The sequence below is a fragment of the Silene latifolia genome, chromosome X, assembly GCF_048544455.1.
Source record: "Silene latifolia isolate original U9 population chromosome X, ASM4854445v1, whole genome shotgun sequence".
Taxonomy (NCBI): Eukaryota; Viridiplantae; Streptophyta; class Magnoliopsida; order Caryophyllales; family Caryophyllaceae; genus Silene; species Silene latifolia.
The window spans coordinates 230,026,128-230,035,828 of NC_133537.1; the positions used below are offsets into that span (position 1 = coordinate 230,026,128).

At 39.3% G+C, this 9,701-nt stretch overlaps 1 non-coding gene across 1 annotated transcript; it reads left to right on the forward strand.

Annotated features, from left to right (window-relative positions):
* The first annotated feature begins 930 nt into the window (after positions 1–930).
* LOC141625668 (small nucleolar RNA R71) lies at positions 931–1,037 on the forward strand. Its single transcript, XR_012535435.1, has one exon. It is a non-coding gene; the product is annotated as a small nucleolar RNA R71 (small nucleolar RNA).
* Positions 1,038–9,701: the final 8,664 nt, after the last annotated feature.

Consider the following 9,701-nt stretch of genomic DNA (forward strand, 5'->3'; position numbering starts at 1 on the left):
CTAATATCCACAATATCTTCCTCAATTGGCCTATTTGCCCCCTCATTTCTTGTACCACTTCTCAAATGGATGGCACTAACCGTCTCATGTCTTGGAGGATTACCTTGAGGTGGTAATTGCCCCTTTTTTCTTTGAGAACTAGAAGATGCTAATTGAGTCATTTGAGTTTCTAACATTTTGGTTTGGGCAAGAATGTTGTTGATGGTGATCTCTTTAGCTTGGCTATCTTTTTGCATTTGGGTGAAAAATTCTTGTTGGTTCTTTTGCATTTGGAGGACTGCTTTTTGAACATCAAAGGTTTGGTCATTTGATTGGTTGTAAGAAGGTTGATTTTGGTATCCTTGGCATTGGTTGAAAAGAGGTCTTTGAGCTTGGTTTCTCATTGGAGGTGGGGAGTATGTTTGTTGGGGGTTTTGGACATTTTGGCTCTTGTATGAAAGATTTGGATGGAATTTGGTGTTCTTATTATAGTAGTTGGAATAAGGGGTGCCAATCTTGTATGCTTGGAAAGCATTGGCTTGTTCACTTGTTCCCCTACATTCATTTTGATCATGTCCCAAGGTTCGACAACTTTCACATACTCCACTTGGGATCGAGGATGATGCCACCATAGCATTGACATGTTGTTTGGGTGATTTGGAGGCTTCATCAAGCTTAGCCATGGCCTTCTCAAACTTCAAATTGATGGTGTCGATATGAGCACTTAGTTGAGCACCCAATTGAGTGATGGAATCTACCTCATGCTTTCCTCCTCTAGTGGCCTTTCGAGGCCTACTAAATTGGCAATTATGAGCTGCCATCTCTTCGATTTTGGCCCATGTTTGATTGTCATCAAGTTCGGTAAACATCCCATTGGATCCCATATTAAGAATATTGCGGGAGTCTTCATATAGGTCGTTCCAAAATTTTTGCACAAGGAACCACTCACTAAGTCCATGCCGTGGACAAGAACGACAAGTGTCCTTAAATCTCTCCCATACTTCATATAATGATTCCTCATCTCTTTGCTTGAACCCGGTGATTTGGGCTCTCAATATATTAGTTTTCTCCGGAAGGTAGAATTTCTTGTAGAAGGCAAGTGCTAACTTCTTCCATGAATCAATACCAAGTGTAGCCTTGTCTAGGCTCTTCAACCATTGCTTTGAGGTACCGATCAAAGAAAAAGGAAACAATACCCACCGGATTTTTTCTTGAGTAACTCCGGTTTGAGAAATTGCCTCACAATAGACACAAAAAGTCTCCATATGTGAATGAGGGTCTTCACTAGGCATCCCTCCAAATTGACTTCTCTCAACTAATTGTATGAATGCGGATTTGGCAATGAAATTACCGGTTAAATGTGGCGGTGTAGGAGTACCGTTTGGTAGGTTCTCCTCGGTTGGTACGGAATGTGATGAAAATTTTTGCATTGTAGGTTGATTTTGTGGTGGGTTTTGAATTGGGTTATACTCTCCTTCTCTTGCAAAAGGGTTGGTAAACTCAATGTTATTTGGTTGAATGTCCACAATCTCACCAATACCTATAACTCTTGAATTACCTCTAGCAACTCTTCTATTGTTGGTTAAGGTCCTTTCAATCTCGAAATCAATAGGTAATAAATTACTTTGTGATATCCTAGTCATGCAAAATATCAAACAACTCGAAAACAATTAGAACAACCTTGAGGAGATTAACTTCCCCAAGGTAAAGAAAGACACAACTAAAAATATTTAATGAAAATCTAATCAATTGAACACCGTCCCCGGCAACGGCGCCATTTTTGGTTCGGTATAAACTCGTCGTCAAAAGCTACCAACGAAAACAATATTTATAACTTCACAAACTACTCTTAGTAAAGAGGTAAGTAAAGGTTGGATCCCAAGGGATGGGTATTGATGTAGGATTTTCAATTGTAAGTAGCTATGTCTAAGGGTGTCACAAATTGGGTTGAGATGAGATGTGGTCTAAACTAATCAACAAGATGAATGTAAATTAATGAAAACACAGTAAAGTAATTAAAGGGGTTTGTAAACAAATGATTAAAAGTACTAAGGTGTCATGGGTTCATAGGGGATTCATGGGAATAGATTATACAAACATGTTCTCAAATAGGTGCAAGCACTTATTGTTGTGATGGAATCGAGTTGGTGTATATCTTACAATCCCTATGAGAATTTAGGTCCCGGGGTGGTCGGTCCGCTTTGAGCTTAGATTTCGGTTACTTGTCGTTAGGAGCACCTAGACCAAAACAATATTTATAACTTCACAAACAACTCTACTACTAGTAAAGAGGCAAGTAAAGGTCGGATCCCAAGGGACGGGTATTAATGTAGGATTTTCGATTGCAAGTAGTGGTGTCTAGGGGTGTCACAATTTGGGTTGAGATAAGAAGATCAGTAAACTAAATAACAATAAAAGTAAACAAGCAAGATGACTAAAATGAGATGTAAACAATTGATTAAAAGCACTAGGGTGTCATAGGTTCATAGGAGATTCATTGGAATTGATCATACAAACATATTCTCAAATTATAAGCAAACAATTATTGTTGTGATAGGATCGAGTTGGTTTATATCTTACAATCCCAGCAAAATTTGGGTCCCGGAGCCGAATCAATTAGATTGTACAACACCTACAAGTCGACTTAATCCTCCCTACTCAACTATATGCATGGTCTAATGAGACTCGAGTTGGTTTATGTATTACAAATCTCATTGAAAAGGTAAGTGATGGGTAAAAAATGCAAGGATTCATAGGCTCGCATTTCATCAAACATAACATGTGCATAAGTTGAGATCACAACAAGCAAGCAAATAAATTATGTGAACATATTAAATTAAGCATGAATCATCCCCCATGTTAGTTTCCCCTATTTCCCGATTAACCCTGGTTTAGGAAACTACTCACTCATTATCAAGTTTGACATGTTAACAAGGTTGTCAATCATATTAACAAAGCAAAACATGATGAATAAATGAAGATGATTAACAAATTAAAAAGGGATTAAGAGAATTATACTTAATGATGACTCCAAAATAATAATGCAAAGAATAATAGAAGTACTTGATGATTGATGGAAGGTTGTCAATCTCCCAATAAACCCAAATAATCTTCAATTACCCAAAATAAAAGATGAACAATAGAGAAATTAAGGAAATGAGATTTGTATTAATACTTGACTAGAAGTTGATTAAAAGATTAAAGAGAGATTAGAATAATATAAACTACACTAAAGATTAATAAAAAGAACATCATAATCTAATTAGACTAACGGGGTATTTATAGTGGGGATTAGGTGCACAAATTAGGGTTACTAAGGGCTTAAATGACGATTAAGTCCATGAGGAATCGCTCATCTCAAGAAAAGATGCGGGTCTCCTTTTCGCTAGTCTTCCAAAAATATGCGCATCTTGAATGAAGAAAGAAGGGGACGTATTGCTCTGGAGGACAATCCGAGCGTCTCGGATTGTATAGCTTCTGGACGAGCGGCTGGGCAGCTTGGACGAGCGGCCTCATAGGTGAGACGCTCGAATCTTTGCCATTTCTTCTCTTCTTCTTTTCTTCTTCCAACAATCCTCCGGTTTTTTGTCGGGGATTCAAGGATCTTCTTCATCATTGCCCATCTACTACATTATGTACAAAGGCCTTCTAGTCTTGTCTTCTCTTTGATGCTTGGTCATTAGATTCAATCAACTTAGCTCTATTTTGCTATGAAAATGCAAGGTTTGCACTCCTCTCCTACCAAGGAAACAAAACCTCAAAGAATATGTAAAACAAAGGACTAAAGATAGTAAATGACCCAAATATGCACTAAAATGCATAGGAACGAGGCTAATTCGGGGACTAAATATGCTCAAATATTGATCACATCAAATATCCCCAAACCGAACCTTTGCTCGTCCCGAGTAAAGAGGTGACAAAATTAGGACCCTTATTTAAACTATCCTACTAATATAGCCGATATGAGACAATTAGCAGGTCTCACTCCGCCCCTTCAACTCACAATAAGACAACCATGAGGTAGGATGGCTTCTTGCAAGGCAAGGTGTGTCTTGCCAAAATGGTGATATATACAATCATTAAAGCACACAAAATCAAGTAATGGATGCATATACAAAAGGAATAGCCAGTTTCCTCATCTAAGTGGCGGAAATTATCTAAATGGGAAGCAATTCAAGGGTACACACTCCTTCATAGATATGGTTTCTTCAAACTACTAAGACTAGAAGGATACCAATAAATCACCTCAAAGTTGTGTCAAGCTAGGGTACCTTTGTCCTCAATCGTTAAATGCTTTTGTCAAGAATAGACTCCCTATGGTGTTAGAAACACTAGAGGATCGCGGAATTCCCCTTCTTGCCTAGACAAGAAGAAGGGTCGTCCCCTCTCTACCATGCACAAAAGTGGATCCGATGGAAAAGGGATCAATAAAACTTGAGTTTCATTTGGGAGTTTGCTTTTGTTGTTGTCCCCCCCCCCCCCCAATTTCTTGTGGCATTTGACATTTGAGAACACTTTCTTTTTGCCATTTCTTTTTGATTTTTGGCATTTCAATACTTGACAATTTCAACTTTTTCTTGCATTTTCTTTTGAACATTTTCAAAGTCACCCCATTTGTAGGGAGGGTGCTTATTTTTGAAGCTGTAGGAGCTATTTTTGATACTTTTTTCTTTTGATGCAATTTGCAAACTTTTTGACATTTTATTTCATTTCTTGAACTCAAATTTGAATAATTTTTATGCCCAATCCCTTTGATGACAAAATGTGGTAGAACATGGATGAATGATGGTTGCATGGTTTCAAGGGTCACCTTGGAATAAACGGTAGCCAAGGAGTTATCACACCACAAGGTACTCTTGACTAGGCCTTAATCCATGTGTCAAAGGATACTAGCATGACACATCCTAGGGTGTTTTACAAGTATTTTAACAAGCAAAGTCTTAAGAAGAAAAAGCATCTACTAGGGCCTATATACACTTGTCAAGCTTCCCAAATAGACGGTTTCGCAAAATTTCTCTAACATGCAATCTATATGCCATGATGCAACTAATATATATACATCCTAATGCATATGGTTCTACCAACTAGTATGCCAAATAATCTAAATGCAATCCTAAATTCACATTGTTTTTACCGCATCAATCAAAATAAAGCCACATAGTCATTAACATAAAGTGGAAAAAGGAGATTGGAAAGATCATACCATGCGGTCTTCAATAACCTCATGTCTCGGATGTGGTGTAGTCAATCATTGTGAATAAGGATGAACAAAGACAATATATACAAAACAATATATACCAGACTACACTACAAAAGAAATGAACTTGTTTTTGGATTTTCAATTTTACAATTTTTTTAGATTTTTCGAAATTTTTGATATTTTTGGATTTTGAATAAAAGTGAAGTTAGAATTTCCCATCCCCACACTAGTATGGGCATTGTCCTCAATGGCCAATACGATAGGAAATTATGCAATGAAAATGCATGATTTCTAAACTAAATGCAAACTATACTAAGCTACACTACATGATGCATGTGTTTCTGTTATGGTGGAGAGTATTATTTAAATTAGCTCCCAATGCATATGCATGGACTTCCCCAAACCAAAATAGACATTATTTCTAATGTCATGAATTTCGGGGGAGTTTATGCACATGGAATGCAATGCATGAAACTAAAGATTGTCATTTTGGATTTTACAAGTCGGGAACAATAATAATGAACACCTTAATAAAGCCAAGGTGTTAGTCCTTCAATGTTGCTAGGACTCCAATAAAATCAAAACAAATATGGTACAACAAATTATCAAAACATCAAATTCTTTTCATGAAAATTAAAGTGAGAAGGGATAAAGGAAACTTCACTTAAGCCTTGATGGGTGCCTCTTGCCCGCTCCATCAATCTTTGAAGATATCTCTATAGATCCCCATCATCCCCCTCTAAGTCACTATCCCAAGCTTCTTTGGATGCATCACTTGCATTGAAGTCCATGAACTCATTTCCCTCACTATTGAGCTCCACCGTATCTCCACAACGAGAGTTATCACTCCCTTCACCTTCTTGCCCATTTGCTCCTTCATTGGCCCAAGAGGGAAACATTCCCTCCTCGCTAACCTTCCCTTGTTGAACCAAATGGTGGAATTGTGGGTATATAGCATAATAGCTATCCACGGTGGCTTCATATTGACGGAGATGCATGTCTTGGAGAATCCCCGTCACAAAATCGTCTCGAGGAAGGATGAAGGGGTTAGGGTGATTGTAAGGTTGATATTGAAAAGGGTAGGGAGGTATTTTGATCTTTTCATTTTGTTGTTGTGGCTCATGTTGTTGTTGTTGGGTTTATGGTGGTGCTTGATTTGCTTGGTTCGGGTTTGTGGGGATGAGGTATAATAGGATTGGGGATAGAGGGCCCCTCCTTGGTAAAATTCCCGGTAAACCGTTCATTGGCAAGTAGAGTGGATTGCTCCCTTTTGTTATCCATTTGATTCTCTTTTCAAAACCCTCGTGGGTTATCCAATGATGTTTCACAAGGATTAGCTCCTCATTTATCCTTGTATTTCCCGGAAGGGGAGTGTACTCATTGTTCTTATTGAACCTTGGATTGAAGTGTTTTGCGTGTCTTGTAATGGGTCCTCCATTGACGATATGCTTCATCCCATCGTCGTCCCCATTTCGAAACTTAGCCCATTTCTCAAGGAATACAAGTGGTGCATTTAAATGATATCCACTTCTTCCTTGGATCTGAAGATATGATTCCATGAATACGAGATCAAGTTCATTCACAATTGTCTGGTCTCGGCGTGCGATGATAGTTCCGGATAAGAACCGGTAAGTGAGCCTTAGAATAGGGTTTTGGATGTGAAATGCCAAACATTCCTTGATATACAAAAAGTCTCGACCGGTCATGGCTCTCCACAATGGTCCCACACTATACTTCTTTGGTCTTGATGTTCGGGTAGGCGAAACATCCAAACCGAGCACATTTGCAAACTCAACAAGAGTCATCATCCTTGTTACATTCTCCAATCTAAACTCTATGCAAATCGTTTTATTCAAAGTTGTGATCTTTAAGAAACTTAAGAACTCAAGAACAAGAGGTCGGTAGGTTTGCTCATGTAAGTGAAACAAGGTAGAAATACCAAACAACTCAAAAAGGGCTTCCGTTTGATGGTTATTCCAAGCTTTCTTAATGTTTTATGGCATAGAAATTTGGTAGGAAAAATATTCTTACCAAGTAGTCGGTGAAAGACAAGCCTTTGAACATCATGTACAAACTCAATGTTGGAAAACTCGTCAAGCTTGGTGAGATCCACAATCTCTTCATGTTTCCTCCTTAGAGTGTTGATGTAAGAAGTAGATGAGCTTCCTCTCACTCTTGGCCTTCTTCTTTCCTTAAATAAAGATCCTCTTGGTCCCATTCTTTGATTGTAGATTTGGAATTTGATTTGTTGAAAGATGGAGATGCTCTTTGGGAAGTAAATCTTGATTTTGAATCTTTTAAACCCTAGAATTTGGGGGTTTTTGTTTTTGTGGAGTGGATGAGTGCTTGAGATATATTTTGGAGTCATAAGAGAGGGGGTTTTTATATTGTAAGTGGAAGGAAAGATGAGGTGTCACAAATTGTGTGGTGGGGGAGAAATTAAGTTGCGAAAATCGGGAATAAAAGACGCAGGAAGACGAGCGGATTCGTCATCGAAAAGCTCGGCTTTCTGGGTACTGGGATGAGCGGATCCTCTGTGGGACGCTCAGATACTCTTACAGAGAGAAATTCCAGATTTTGAAGTGGCCAGGACGAGCGTATACAGGTTGGGACGAGCGTCTTGCAGTAGTGGGATGAGCGGTTTCTCTGGGAGACGCTTGGATTTTCTTATAGCGAGAAATCCCAGAAATTATTGCTAACGAGACGAGCGGATTCCCAATGTGATGGGCATCCTGATCAGGACGAGCGGATTAGCACTTGAGACGCTCGGATTTTGGATCAGAACAAAACAGCTGCTTGTCAGCTCTCTTAGGACGAGCGGATTCCATGTGCGACGCTCGGATTTCCTGCTTGGACGAGCGTCTTCCTTTCGGGATGCTCGGATTCCTCCTGCCTTTCTTTCACTCAGTTAGAAATGTTTCCCCACACTTGAAAATTAGTTCCTTCATTCATCAAAATGATTAGTGACCCTCCCTCACTTACTCTCATGGAAAGAATCATGTTTATGATAGAAATGCAATAAAATTAAAAGTACAAGTAAGAAGGGTTAGTATATTTACAAGTGGTGGTTTAGGGAGGACTCCACCAAACTCTCCTTTTGATTATCTCTTCAAGGATAAGGAGGCCCGAGGTAGGTGACCTCGACCTCCCCAATGAATGCTCCCTCATAATATGGCTTCAATCTTTGTCCATTGACCTTGAATTTGCTTCCATCTTCCGATTTGATCTCAAAGTCTCCATACTTTCCTAACTCGGTGATAACATAAGGACCCATCCACATATAGTTCTTCCCGGGAAAGAGTCAATATCGGGAATTGAATAGAAGGACTTTATCTCCTTTGTGCAAGGCTTTTTCTTGATTCTCTTGTCATGAAGCAACTTTGTCCTTTCCTTGTAGATCTTAGCATTCTGATAAGATTGTAGTCGGAATTCTTCCAACTCTTGGATTTGTATCATCCTCTTTTGACCACTTAATTTGAGATCAAGGTTGAGAGCTTTGAATGCCCAAAAATCTTTGTATTCTAACTAAATTGGCAAGTGGCATGCCTTCCCATATACAAGCTTGTAAGGGGAAGCTCCTATGGGAGTCTTATAGGCCGTCCTATAAGCCCAAAGAGCGTCATCAAGCTTCATGCTCTAATATTTATGAGTCTTGTTTATAACTTTCTCAAGAATTTGCTTGATCTCTCTATTCGAAACTTCAACTTGACCGCTAGTTTGAGGATGGTATCCTAAAGCCGGTTCTATGTTGAACACCATATTTGGTCAAAAGGGATATGTTTGTATCATCGGTTGGGGTGGCAATTGCCTCCACCCATTTTGAGACGTAGTCTACGGCCACAAGGATATATTTGTTTCCTTTGGATGTCACGAATGGCCCTTGGTAGTCGATCCCCCAAACGTCGAAGATCTCCACCTCTAGTATGCCCCTTTGTGGCATCTCATTCCTCCAAGAGATATTCCCCGTCCTTTGACAAGCATCACAATGAAGGATGAATTCCCTTGCATCTTGGAACATTGGAGGCCAAAAGAAGCCTGATTGAAGAATTTTTGCAATGGTTCTCCTTGCTCCATGGTGTCCACCATAAGGTGATGAGTGGCATCCTTCCAAAACTCCTTGAATTTCCCATTGAGGGATGCACCTTCGGTAGAGCCCATCACTACACTCCTTGTAAAGATTTGGGTCATCCCAAAAATACCTCTTTAATTCGAATAAGAACCTCTTCCTTTGGTTGTAGTTTAAGTTTGGAGGGAGTACTCTTCAAACAATATAGTTGGCATAATCGGCAAACCATGGGGTGATATGTCCCTCAAGTTGTGTTTGAATAGCCATCAAGATATCATCGAGGAAAGAGTCACTGATCGGTGTTTCTCCTTCTTCATCATGAAACCGGATCCTTGACAAGTGATCCGCCACTACATTCTCGGCTCCTTTCTTATCTCTTATTTCCAAGTCGAATTCTTGAAGAAGCAAAATCCATCTCAACAACCTTAGTTTTGCCTCTTTCTTTATCAAGAGATG